This window comes from Lepisosteus platostomus, chromosome 15 (assembly GCF_059453375.1).
Source record: "Lepisosteus platostomus isolate fLepPlt1 chromosome 15, fLepPlt1.hap1, whole genome shotgun sequence".
NCBI lineage: Eukaryota > Metazoa > Chordata > Actinopteri > Semionotiformes > Lepisosteidae > Lepisosteus > Lepisosteus platostomus.
In genome coordinates, this window is record NC_142625.1 from 14021905 (window position 1) to 14036045 (window position 14141).

Genomic DNA, 14141 nt, shown 5'->3' on the forward strand with positions numbered 1-14141 from the left:
CCCTGTATCAGATCCAGAGGTTTAGAAAATGGATGGATGGTCAAGGGTCTGAAATGCTTCATGTAAAGAATGATTAATTTCTTGAGCTGTTATTATTCAATTCAATTTCCTTTGCATAAAAAACGAGACTGCTACCAGGGCGTCCACAACCACAAAACAAACAGGCCGAAAATGTTTTCAGACGATTTCAGACTGAGAGAGCTGGCCTTTCGGCAAGCATAACTGCTTAATGAAAACTGGGCCTCGAACAACACGCTCAGAGAGTCCGAATTCATCAGCCCATCATCGTGCTTGTATGTTCAGGGGGGAAAGTTGGGGTGTTTATTGAATTCCCGCTACAAAGTGTCACTGACAGGTTGCGAAGCCTGGGAAAACCGAATCGTCCAGTTTAGAGTTTGAGCTGGACTTGGTGTTTCTACATTATTGGAGGGGGTCTTTGTCGCTGGTGAGCCCTCTGGGAGTTTTGCCCCCGGGGAACTCAGAGGCTCCAGGGGTGAGGCACGCAGCATCGTTGTCTTTGTGCAGAATGACATTGCGGCACTCCACCTGAGCCACACTTCGTTTTACTTGGTATTGATTTTTCCTTCCCAAATCTGCAAAAGGGTCAACATAGGACGGCACATTCAGCTCACCTGGTTACTTTGCAGGCACCGACTCTCAGAACATCCCTTTCGCCAGAGCACTCCGCAGGCTGCTCTTCCGGATGGGTATGGACTCTGTGCTTCGGGAAAGTGGCATTATACGGCGTGTGAGTGTGTGCGTGTGAGGGGGCGGTTTTTTTTGCTCTCGGTAGATGGAGCCAAGTGGTAGCTGCGACTGCGTTGGCAATAAGAAAGCGGTAGCGACATCCCTGCTTCACAGAGGCGCCGCGGCTGGACGATAATGGTCAGCAGTCAGCTGCAGCAGGTGAGCCTTTTCATCTCCCTCCAGCCCTTGTTGGCGGATTGTGCAGCCCCGCATTTCGGCGGCAGGGTAAAAACAGTGGGAGTTTATTCGGGGGAGCGAGGAACAGGAGGAGTAAAAAGAGGCGGACAGGCCTCCCGAGTGGCGAATCGGAGTTCCGAAACGCTCTCGCTGCCGTGCGCTTGGCGAAAAGGAGGCAGTGCCTCGCATTTGAATGCGCCCGGAGTCTGATTCGCTTCCACTCCGACGCTCTCTGGGATCCCGTGTCTTAAGAAAACGTCTTTCGCTCTCTCGCTCTCTCTCTCTCTCTCTCATTCTCTGTCCCTCCCTCTCTCTCTTACACACGCATCTCTCTGCCATTCCCTCGGAATACCTCCCGTGTCAGGAAACAGCGGGGCGGTGGCGGTCGTGGTCGTGGATTGCTTTGCTCGGTGCGCCCCCCCAGTCTTCAATGAGCCACATCTGGTCTACTGACTGACAGATCTCCTGGAAAGGTAGGCGATAGCCAGTACTGCGACATTTTTTGTTATTTCGACTCTTGCATTTGTTCTTTTTTTTTTGTCCGTCGTTTTTCTACCCAAGACATCCTGTTAAGTTAGGCGGTCTTTACCTTGAAATGACTGGTGTCCGTGTCGACGCACCTCTGCTGTCGATGTCAGAAGGGTGAAGAGCTTAAATCGCCCGTGTTTTTGTTTTCCGCTAACACAACCGGCGAGCGCTGCGCTGTCAGGGCTGTCTCGTGATTTTCTGCTGCGCCTGTCTTTTTAAATCGGCGCTGCTTTCTTTTCCCCATTCTGTGCTGGTTTGTCGTGCGCTTGATGGCTGTGGGTTGGGTGGGTTGACCAGCCCGTGGCCAGAGAGAAGGTAGCGAGTGGGACGCTACCACTCAGGCGTCAGGCGCGTGGCTCGGTTCGGTGCTCTGCGAGAAGTGCGTGTCCGTGGAAGACGGTAGCCGTCCCCGAGATCTTGAACAATGCAGTTTTGGCGAACTGGAGCTCCACGGTGCACTGTGACGCTTTGCAGGGGTAGCCGTGTGTTCAGTGGTCCATCCCGGGGAAAGAGCAAGCAGTACACAATGTATTAAAAGGGCAGGGAATTGCATGAGAAGCCACAGAGGTGCGTTCAGACAAAGGGTGTGTCCGGGACATCTCCTGCCACAGCCGGGCGCTTGGAAAGGGGCCATAATGCGAAGTGATTGTAGCTCTCATCTTTGCACCTCTATATTCTTGACAGCTACGCTACGACGTGTCGCTATTGCGTTTATTTTTGACGAGCGCTGCGCCGCTCCACAGCCCATTTCAGCCGGTGTTTCTTTGCACGACGAGTAAACCTCCACCACCCTAATAACCGAGGGAGTGTGTAACGCTCTGTCTTCGGTGTCAGGGCTGAGGTCTAGGTGTTGAACAGCAGGGGACGTGCGAGTGACGGTGTTAGTCGGGGGGGTTCCGTAGAGATACAACGGTCTGGCCTGGCTAGTCATGAGAGAGCCACCGGTTGAAACCTCCGACCAGCTGGGCCAGCTGCTTTGTTCACACGCTAAGGATGCCCAAGCTCTGGCAGGCGAGCCTTGCAGAGCTGCGGGTGGAGTCTAGGGTTGTGGAGCTGCCTGGCAGGGACGAGGCTGAATGAGGCAGCCTGTTTGATTGGAACTGGAAGCAGCGTCCCACCTACAGCGTTGAGGTGAGGACTCGGAATGCTGGGAAGTTGCGACACCAGCTAGTTGCAGGGAAGATCATCTGTGCGTTAAAGAAGAGCGCTGGCGCTGTGTGTGCGAGCTTCGTGTACATAGAGTATGCAAGGGCGAGAAGGGACTGGGATGAGGGTTCCTCTTGATTTTGGAGCAAAACATCATTAAGCGCCACAAAGTCCCACAAAGGTAGATGTGCAAAATTCTGAATTGCCCCAGGTCTCAGTTAAAAGGATAAATTGGCATTGTGCTAAGCACCTAACTTGGAAAGAGGGATTGATAACAGCCAAAGCTGACAGTCCCACGGTTCGTATACAGCTTGTTTTATGACGCTAAACTCGTTTAATCCCCCCCTTTATTAATGAAGGGGACCAGAGGAAAATCTCCGCTGGTTGTGTCGGGGGCGGTAACCTTTATTTTACATGCCCGCCTGATCATGACGCGTACAGAGCAGGAGCCGAGCTGCGCTCCGGGTCGGCGTCCCCTCGACAGGCACACTGGCGGTCGACAAGCCGGCTGCCTGATTCCCTCCGGCGAAGGCAGCTGCAGTGGAGGGGAGTGTCGGCACATCGCTCAGGTCACGCTCGACAGTGCGTGTCTGTCATATGTATAGAGTATATACACGTAAATGCAGCGTGCAGCGTGCAGCGTGCAGCGTGCATATAAAATACCCTGAGAAAAGTTCCACCATGTTTCATCTGCATTAGTATTTTCACAGCGATCCATTCCTTATGGCGTCCAGTGCTTTTGCATAGTTTTACCCTTCCTGATGATCTTTTACCATGCTGCTGATTTTTTTTTCACTATACCTCTGGTAGTTTCCTCTGGTTTTACAGGCGTAAAAGATGAGGTCAATGCTCTTATATTTATGGAATCCTTAACAGTATTTGTATCATGGCATGAGTTTTGAAAGCTGTTTATACAGTATGTTGTGTAGAGTATATGCATGGCTATGATTCACTAACCCCCAGTGATTAAATCTGGCTCCTGCACAGTGCATAACACTGTGCTGAGAACAGCACACAGTACTCTGCTGCACACTGACTCACTTGTGTGTTTCACAAAGCCTCACATCTTGGGGTTGTCAGTTCATTATATCATCACAGCAACAGGATTAAGAAGATACAGTCTTCATGATTATCTGTGCTTTAAACTGTATAAACGTGTCTATAAACACTTAATATTCAATTACATGATATATGTACTTGTAATCTTAAGTGAACCGCATTGAAAATGTTAATTTTCCATTTTCAATAAAGTGAACACCCAAAACAAGGGGTTTTAGAACACTAAAAGAAGTTTAAGCTTGTCTTTGTTAGATGTTTTCACAGTTAACTAGCATGTTACCTCATTAAACGTTTGCCACCAATTATCGGTAAACAGGTGAGGGTCCACGATTACTATAAATATAAGGAACATGGGCAAAAGTTTGTAATTCCTGCATGAACATGGTGAACTTTGCTCAGTTAAGCAAGGAACAAAAGCAGTCTATAGTTACTTTACGAAATGAAGGCCAAGCTTTAAGACAAATTGCAAGAACTTTGCAAGCGTCAGTAGATGCTGAGGCCAAGAATATCAAACGATATGAAGACACTAGCGCTCATGAGGACCGCAAAAGGTCAGGCAGGCCAAAGGTGACCTCAGAATCAGAGAATACGTTCATTAGAGTCACAAGTCTGCAAAACTGGCGACTAACTGCCCATGAAATACAAGCTGAGCTCAATGCAACTAGAAGTACAGATGTTTCAACATCAACTGTTCAGAGGAGGTTGCGTGAAGCTGGCCTACCAGGAAGAATTGCTGATGAGAAACCATTGTGAAGAGGGCAGAATAAGAGGAAGAGACTTGCCTGGGCCAAAAAACACAGAAACTGGAGCTTTCAGGCCGACTTCACGCAGTCTGGTGAAGTGGTAGGTTAGTTGGCTTCTGGGAAAACCGTGTGACTGTGTTTGAGTCTGTGTGTGCGATGGCCTGGCGTCCTGTCCAGGGTGTATCCCGCCTTACGCCTGTAGATTGTCTGGATGGGCCCCAGCTCCCCTGTCACCACGAACTGGATGAAGCAGTTGGAACACGGCTGGTTGGCTGCGCCGGTTTGCCTTCTGCTGAGAACTCCTGACGCTGAAGAGCGTTGCTCGCGAGCATTGGAAAAGGCATCCAGTTCTTTGGGCGGCTGGAAAAAAAAAACGGCTGCAAATCTTGTGTGCCTGTGGTGAGCTGGAGCAGGAGATGCAGGAGGTGCAGCTGGTGCCGAAGGAAGGAGGCGGGGGGGGGGAGTGAGGCCTGATGGGATAGTCAGGCTTGTCAGCTGCAGGTGAACGGAGGCTTTGACCACACCGCATAGCCATACCCTTAGGGACAAGAGAACCTTTCCACTAAAGACATTTTTGAAAGATATATGTGCTTCCCCTCAGCTCTTTGAGTACTTATTATTCTTCCCTGGTTGCTGCATCAGTAGTGGTAATTGCACCCGCAAGTGAAGTCCAACAGGCCTGACCTTGTCTCCTGTGTTTGCTCACTCTGGAACTGTGTGATAGGAGCCAGCTCCCTTTTTATTGAGGATAAACGCCACAGGAGGCCTTAAATTTAACTTTTACCATCTTACAGCATACAGGTGCTGAACAATGTAGCCGGCAATGTTCCCTCTAAGCTGTGCGAGGTTGTGCGTGCACACAGGTTATAAAATCAGCGCACACAGGAAATTGAACTGCGCACAAAAAGTTTAATTCCAAAAGAAATCTGATAATAATAAAACAAATGCTAAACCGGCCACGTGAGACTAGCTGGGAGAGGCCCAACTTGGCTGTGTGCATTATTATTGCTACTCGATCATCGATATCTCTGTACCTCCCTGCTCAAGCTCGCTGGACACTCAGTCTCTATGACTGGGCTCGTTGAATCACTCTCCCGGTCTTTGGGATCTCTATGCTTCGATGAGAATGACTATATTAACAAAAAATAATTTCAGGTTTACAATTTTCAATTTAGTGCGCACAAGTTTTTTATCACTGCACTGAGGAAACAATTTGCACAACTTGTAATCTTTGCGCACACAGGGCTTTAAGAATTAGAGGGAACATTGGGAGCAGGTACGGTATATTAGAAAGCACTTTTGTGTACCAAGAATGACCAGTGCCTGGAATATTACCAAGACCCATTGCAGAGATACTGACGCTGGGATCTTTCAATACTAGGATCAGAGATCAGTGCAGTGGGGAATGGAGGTCTGCAATTTTGGGGCTGAAATGCCTCTTTGTGTCGTACAATTTCAGTCTGTCCTCATTCTGGCCTGTATGAAACTCGCAGGGTGCACTCTGCCTGAAAATGTGGATTAATCTGGATCAGCATTTCTGTAATGTTTTAGGTTTTCTTGCCTAATTGTGCAAGTAAAAGTACTTTAGTCTTCACCCTAGCATTAACAGGACTGACATTTCTGTAGCTGGGTGGACTGGTGCAGTCTCAGTTAAGTACCTGGCTTAGGGGCACAGCGTCAGTGTCTTCAGTCAAGCACACATTTGAGAATCGAGAGCCCTAATCTTTGCTCTGTACTGCGCCTTTTCTTTGGAGATGTCCCCTCATTGTGCAGTATCGCATGCGGCATATGCAATGTTTTTTTTTCTTGAGGAGTGTTTATCTTACCTGCCTGTATAAACTAGGTGCTATGATAGGACGTGGAGCCTGGTTGTGCCACTGAGATTGATTAGTGAGTAAGGCTGTAATCTGTTAGAGTGGAAATTCCTCAGCTCTGGTGAACCAACAGTGCTGTACGTGACATTCACGGATGCTTTCAGTCATACAGCCCTTGAGAATGCCAGTGTTTTTTTTATAGGTTCTCCATCCTGCATCCCGATCCGCTGCTGTTTAAATTCGTTATTTCCAGGCGGCGTGTCAGCGATTGTTCTCGATGTCTCCTCTCCCCTTGATGCGTTTCACTTCCCCCCGAAGCTGCCTCTGCCTCTTTGAACCGTTACCTGGGATCTCATTAGGACAGAGACGGATCTTCGTCGAGACGCTGGGAATACTCCTGGCTGCTCTGGGCAGGTCTTCAGCATCTAAAGCGAATCCCAAAGGGGGGGTCTGGTGGGAGGTGCTGACTGACCCCCTTGTTTCATCTGTGCTTAACACACTGCTGTGCGCCTGCCTTGGAGAGAGAAGACGGCACGATGTCTCCCTCTGTGCCAGGGCATTCCAAGCCCAGAGCAGCTCAAAGCTGTGGCGGGCGCCCTGCCTCGTTCTCCCGGCAGCTGACGATTGATCTGTTTGGGGAATTTTGCAGGGCGAAGCCTGAGGCAAATGAGATTTTCCAGCCCGGTCTAAACGGAGGCAGGGCGTCAGCAGTGCCGCCGCAGAGCCCTGCAGACGGCCAGACCTGCTCTCGCCCTCTCTCTTTCTCTCTCTCTCTCTCACACACACACACACACAGCCCCAGCCTGCCGTGGGCCGAGCAGAGTTAATCAGCTCAGAGTCTGAGCTAATCCTTGTCCTGCAACCGGGGCCCGGCTCTCCTCAGCCTGCTCTCCGACACTGGCACAGGAAGGAGAGCCGCAAGCAGAGAGGCATTTTGCTGCTTTCCTTTAAGTTGTTAAGAACATATAAAAAAGGTTACAGACAAGAGGAGGCCATTTGACCTGTCTTGCTTGCTGTGTGCCGAGGGCCTCCCTCCTTCAGGCAAAGGGTACACTTGCTCTTGCTTTCCAATCATGCCTGGCATTCAGGGCTGTGATTCTGTCAGGTCTCTGGGCTGACTTTATAACATAACATCTTTTTATTAGCCCTATACAATTTCTTGCATTAGGAATTCGTCTTTTCACATACCCCAGCTTGCTCTCCAGGAGACACAGACACAGAGAGAAACTTGGGGTCAGAGCACAGGGTCAGTCATTGGACAGCACCCTTGGAGCAGCTGGGGTTAAGGGCCTTTCTCAGGGGCCCAACAGAGTAGGATTCCTCTGCCAATTGCAGGATTTGAACCAGCAACCTTCCAGCTATAGGCACAGATCCTTAGCCACCTCTCCACCCAGTGAATGGCTTTCAGTATTTTGAGTGCTCATGAAGATACACAGAAGATTTAGGCCAGTTAGGCAGTCTTGTTGATTTGGTTGTTAGTAGGATTACAGTATATAATATTATATACTTAACACTCCACATTTAGTACTTTTTTTAGAGATGTGTAGTCTTAGCATTCCCAGAGGGGCTGGGCAGCCAGTTGACCTCGGACCCTTAGAGGTTGTTTTTCTCCTAACACAGTTTTTAATTCCTCTCCTCTGTTGTCTTTTGGCTTTTTCCTCTTTCTGTATTGTAATGTCATATATTGTCACACAGCTTTGTTAAGTGCCTTGGGACAACCTTGTTGTGAAAGGCGCTATATGAAAATTAATTGCATTGAAATTGGATTGAGTATATGATTGTTTAGAAGCAGCTTCAGCAGCATGGCTGGGGCAGTTTGCTCAAGTCATCCACCTCTCTTTGTGTAAAGATTGTTGCTTTTGTTCCTCAATGCACTCTTAATTTCAGCTTGTGTCTTTGGTTTGGTTTTACATTTCTAGTTAGTCCAGAAGTAGTTCTCTTGGTTGTTCTAGTAACAAGTCACCCATGTCTCCTCACTTCAAGGCGGAAGAGGTTGAGTTACTCTAAGTAGTCTGTTTGAAACCTTCTTTTAGGGCCATGGACCATTGTGGCCTTCTTTAAACTGATTGAAGAACACCAATGCTCTTTTTTGTAAAATCGTGACCATAAGTGTGCAAATAACGTCTCACCAGTGCACTGTAAATGTGAACTTTTTCTTGAGGTTACAGTGGAGTGTCCATGCTCACCTAGGCTAGTAGAGACACCCAGGGCTTAGACATGAGCAGAGCTGCAGTGAGCTGGAAGCCACCAGGACAGTGCGAGGATTAAACTGCACAGAGAAGAGGAGGGACTGGTATTCAGTTCTAATTGTAGTGGCTTTATCCTGAAGGCAGTTTCAAAGAGGAAACTCGTTTTGTAACATGAACTGCGGTAAAGGCAACCTGTAGGAATGTCAGCTGCTGAAGGCTGGTGTTGTCATAAACATCCATTACAATTAACAGCGTTTTATTCATCTATTATTTTTTGCTGCGTGCTTGTTAAGACAGGTCCTGTTATAAAAAGCTTGTGTCCCACTGAAACCATCGGAGTGATTGCAGTAGCTTATTTTACCAAAAACAAGAGTATCCCAGGAGCATTCCACTGTCCTGGGATATCTTTACCCAGGCTTCTGCAACCCCACATAACGGACAGGTGTAATCATGGTATCTGGTCAATGTGATTGATCATTGATTGTGGCTGTTAGGCAATGTTTGATCATTTTAAGAGCTAGGGGACAGCAGCTGGTTATTTGAGCCCTTCATTTGGCTGTGCTGAACAAACACTGATGCAGAAATGATGTGGGAAATGACTTAAGTGCAATCATTCAGGCCCCTGTGGGAACCATATTGTAGCCCAGTGAAAAGGGCCATTGTTTTGGGCTCCTGAGGAGAAGAGAAATTCTGGGTTGCAATGGGAATCAGGGTAAACTCAGAATGGATTGGGTTGACAGGACCGTCCTTGTTTGACATCTCTGTTTTACAAATGTGCCCTCCGGCGTTTACTGTGCCCTCCAAGTAGTTTAAAGTGATGAGCACAGGAAGCGACAGGGATGTCAGGGTAAAAGCTTATAAGAGGTTAAAAAGGTAAAGTTAAACATTTTGCTAGCTTTAAAGCTAGGTCAAAGCAAAAACACTGCACAGTCCTAGCATGGGACGATTGTGAACCTCTATAGGCTATTTCCATGTCACTACACTGTGCTAATTGTACTGTCATGTAGAGATACTGTACTGTGGCTAGCTGCCGAGGCTGATGTGAGAGCACTGAAACAGTGAAACAGAGGACTGTTAAGCCCATTAGAATTGGAAATCATGGTGTAATAAGGCACAAGCAGTCTCACCAACATGGGGTAGAGTCTGGGATAGCAAGGAGCACTTTCGATAAAATCCATATTCTACTTTATTCCAAAGTCCTTGGCCTGCTAGCCTCTATAACAGGGCATCATGGTTTGTGCTGTGCCTTCAGACGTCTTTGTGCCAAAAAGGGAATTTCTGCCTTCTTTCCTTTGTAAGGTCACTAGGAAACATACTGCCCATGCCTGGCTTGCTTTCTTTGTTCAACCCTTGGCACTTCTTGTGTTGTGGCGTTTGAAATTTCTGGTGGCTCGTCGGGTGTTTTTGCGGTCAGTTGCTGCAGACAGAGGAGCTGGGTAGTAGCGTATGTGCGAGGAGGGCGCCGGGGAATCGCACGGGGTGCAGAGCCGAGCTGCATTTGCAACTCAAATGCAGGAGGCTGACTCTGGGGCATGTTACAGTGCCTCAGAGGCTGAGACAGGTGGCTCAGTGCCACAGGGGCCCATCCTTCCAGAGCAACCTCCCTGCTCAAGACCAGGCACAAACCTGTCCAGACCCGCACGGCAGCTGGGCTCAGTAATTAGTGCCGAAGTCAGGGGCGGGTGTCCACGCTTTGTGTGTAACATGGAAAGTGTTGTTTGTCAAATGTCTTATCTGGCTGAGCACATTATCTCTTCACACACGGGGGATCAGGTGCACTAACCTAACCACCCAAAACAGCCTGTCAATGCAAAATAAATTCCTTACACTCACTTTTATTTCATGGCCTTTCATTTCAGCCACTATAGCTAGTGTCAAGAGACAAGACGAGTGTGGAATATGCTACAGAGATTTGCATATTGGAGCACAAACACAGTGCTGACCTGCCTGGTCACAGATTAGTATCTGTGTTCCACAATTATGAGAGCAAACATTTTTTTTTGCTTCTTCAGCATATTAGTGTGGGCTGTGCAGTGGCCTTACTGGGACTGAATTGTTGTACCAGTGTGACAGGGATTGTGTGTAAAAGAACTTCCAGTTTATACAGATGTAGGGATTTCACAGAACATTTGACTGTTTCACGATACCGTTTAAATTGTCCTTTTCTAATAAGGTGCTTTGTAAAGGACAGCAGAATGAATCACCAGCTGTAAAAAAAATAAATAAATAAAATAATAATAATAATAATAATAATAATAATAATAATAATAATAAACTTTATTTTATATAGCTCCTTTAAAGGTGGCTTCTCAAAGCGCTTCACAGAATAATAACAACAATAAATAAAAAGAATACACAAGATAAAACACAATTTTAATATACAGAGGAGACCGTGGATGGTGGTACTAAGAAAAGGCTTTTCTAAAGAAGAAGGTTTTGAGTCTGGATCTGAGGGAGTTTAGAGAAGGCGACTCTCTGATATCCTTGGGGAAAGAGTTCCAGAGCTTGGGGGCATAACAGGAGAAGGCCCTGTCACCCATACAATGTAGACGGGCTTGGGGGACAGTTAGGAGAGCAGAGTTAGAAGAGCGAAGGTTGTGAGGTGGGGAGTAAGGCGATAATAGTTCAGACAGGTACTCTGGTGCCAAGCCATGCAGAGCCTTATAGGTGAGCATGAGGATTTTAAAGTCTACATGGAATTTGACCGGAAGCCAGTGCAAGGACTCCAGGATTGGAGTAATGTGATCATTTGCACTAGACCTGGTCAGGATTCTGGCTGCTGAATTTTGGACATACTGCAGTTTGTTCAAAGTAGATTTAGATACCCCAGCAAGTAGAGCATTACAGTAGTCAATTCGAGAGAGCACAAATGTGTTGATCAGCTTTTCAGCCACAGTTAGTGATAGCATAGGGTGTAGTCTAGCGATATTTCTGAGATTAAAAAAAAGGTGTTTTGACAATATGCTGCACATGTGGGTCGAATGTTATGCTAGAATCTAATATAACCCCAAGGTTTTTCAATTTAGATTGAAGCTCAAGTATAGAACCATCTACAGATAGGGTTACAGGCTTTACGAAGTTGATGGGGGGTGCCAATAAGCATGATTTCAGTCTTGTTGCAGTTAAGATGAATGAAATAGTGAGTCATCCAAATTTTTGTCAGAGATGCAATTAGATAGAATAGAGACAGCCACATCAGTGCTGGGTTTGATGAATGGGTTGATGTGTCAAGCCAGCAGCGGCATGAACACATGTCACTTCAGGCTTCTTTGTTTCTGAAACAGGTGACATCGTTCCACATCTTGAGGCCGTGTGCGAAGATGAATGTGCTAATCTAGGGACTCGGCTGTCTAGTGTCTTTTCCTGAGGGGCTGTCTGCCCGCTGTCGTGCAGGAGCTCTGGGGCATTGCTCTCTGAAACATGCTACCTCAGGCAGGGGGCAGGACATTTTAACCAGCTGCTCCAGTATAATGAATATAACCGGGGAGTAATAGAAGATGATTGTCAAGGGAGTGGATGAAACCGGCTGATAGTATTGAACATTACGCTGTGCAACATCAGTAGTGAAGTAGAAATACTGTACACATTTAAAATGACTCAGATTCCAATAACACACCTTTTGCAAAAAGAAGAGGAGGCTTCTGTTGTGTAGGGATCCGCATACGTTTCCACTGTGGGTGAGTGTTTTTTGGGGGATAAGAGTAGCTGGGAAGATCAGACACAGGGCCTGCAGTGCATGGACTGATTGGATAGCGTGAGTGGAGAGATGTCTCGGGGTCAGGGGTTATTCCAAACATTTCGATCATAGCAGCTCGAGGGAATAAACATGCTTCTGACTCAAGAGCTGCCTGTCATTCCAAATGGCTGCCCCTCAGGTCACAAAAATAAAACCATTGCGTTGGGTTCTCCTGAAGGACTCTTAAGAGGCATTCTGGGTTGAAATCGTGCAGTCATTTCATCAAAGAAAAATGCGATTCTTAGCTTATATATCCACAGGATGTCCTTTTGCTTCTTGTACATATAACCTGTGATTTTCCTCAGCTGTTTGACGTTGTTGCCAGCTGTTAAACATGCTGCACTCATTGCCTTTGGAAGCAGTTCAGATTGTTTTCCATTCAGAACACATAGATTTCCTTTCAGAAATCTCTCTTTATATCAGTCCGGCTGCTAATCTGTCTCAGGGTGGGGATTCTTAACCTTGCTTTGGCTTTTAGCAATCACATTCTTCCTTCCCTTCACAGTGAGACTCAGAAACCTGCCTCCTCACCACACACAGCACTGTCACTATTTAATCGTTTATGGTAATGGACACTTTTTCTAGAAGGCGCATATCCCTGTTAAAAGGTTGTAGTGTTTGAAGGTTTGTCGTTAGGATGTATTGCAGAAATATTCATCCCGAAGAAACAGGCTTTTCCATTACGGTTTTGTGACATTTGCCGAAATGTATTTGCTTCTTGTGCTATTCTGACAGATGGATTTACATTCTATTTACTTTCTCTTAGTCCTGCACTTCTGAATATTCTCCTGGGTCTTACACATTGTTGATGGAAAATATTAATTATTCTAGGGATATTCATCCCTAGAGGAACAAGTACATGCCTGTAGGAACGTGGAAAGCGTTCTTTAGGATGCTGTAGAGCACAAGCCCCAGAGCTCTGACTGACGGTAATGCTCAGTGAGTCAGCAAAAATGTGAAACAATGTGGTTTTATCGTGGTGTTTTTTTATTCTTTGCTGAGTGTCTCCTCTGCCCCCACCATCTCGCTGTAATGCTTCAGGCAGGATTTACACAGGCTTGAACCTCAAGTTAGAAACTCCTTTTCTTCTCCAAGCCTTCAGTTCAGACCAAAGCAGCAACACTCGGGGGAAAGACTGTGTGAACTAAGCTGTGTTGCCCCCGGTCTTGGGTTTGCTGTTGCAGCATCTTATTATTGAATTCTGTTTTTTGTTTTTGCTCTAAAAACAGCTCAGCAGCTACAAATGTGCATTTTTATGTAGAAAAGCAGAGTGTGAAAAACGTGGCCCAGTGCAACACCCCAGTGATCACCTCCAGTGTTGTTGAAGTCTCAGAAATACCTTGTTGACACTGTACATGAAAAAGCAGGAGCAGAAAGGCAGACCTCACAGCAAGACAGAAATACGTTTACTTCATATCTATTATATATCACAGATTAGGTCAGGTACCGGAGCCCTTAAACATAAAAATCTCTGAAATAAACAAGGCAGCGTGAGATATTTAACCTGTAATACATCTGTAAAACACTGGCTCTAATACCTCTATGCTGATGGATGGCTTTTAAAGATTTGTGGCTCCCAAGTCAAACTCATTTTACAAGTTGTGACTTCAAACCGAGTTCATTTTCCATTATCTTGTCCCGTTGAGAGGAAAATCTTGATTTCATTTCTTTTTCGGGGCCAGCATTGACATTTACTGGATCGGAACATATAAACATAGACACTTTGGTTTAGAAAATGCGTTTTGCTCAAATAGCACAGTGTTCTCTGATGAAATGTACTGAAGGCAGGGATGCCCAATGACTTGGCGATGAATTGGTTCAGTTGTGGTTTATCGAGTGATGGGCTTCAGTCGCCTGGGGTATCTCTTGTGGCAGCTTCCCCTGGACTCTTGGCATCTGAGAGAGCTGTGACTTTTGCTGGCATTGGTGAGACCTGCAGTCTCTGTGACTCTTATTGGAGTCTAGAAGGCTGAGACCCCAGTGGGGCAGGAGCTGAGACCCT

At 46.7% G+C, this 14141-nt stretch overlaps 1 protein-coding gene across 21 annotated transcripts in view; it reads left to right on the forward strand.

Annotated features, from left to right (window-relative positions):
* Nucleotides 1–780: 780 nt before the first annotated feature.
* Nucleotides 781–14141, forward strand: part of LOC148648028 (band 4.1-like protein 1) — a 101231-nt gene continuing 87870 nt past the window's right edge. For 6 of the 21 annotated variants that reach the window (XM_088608137.1, XM_088608141.1, XM_088608147.1 and 3 more), the window contains exon 1: nucleotides 963–1397. The gene's annotated coding sequence lies outside the window, so the exon portion shown is untranslated. Of the gene's footprint in view, nucleotides 907–954; nucleotides 1398–14141 lie in introns of those variants that run through there. The other 15 variants (XM_088608146.1, XM_088608142.1, XM_088608145.1 and 12 more) reach the window with 11 other exon arrangements.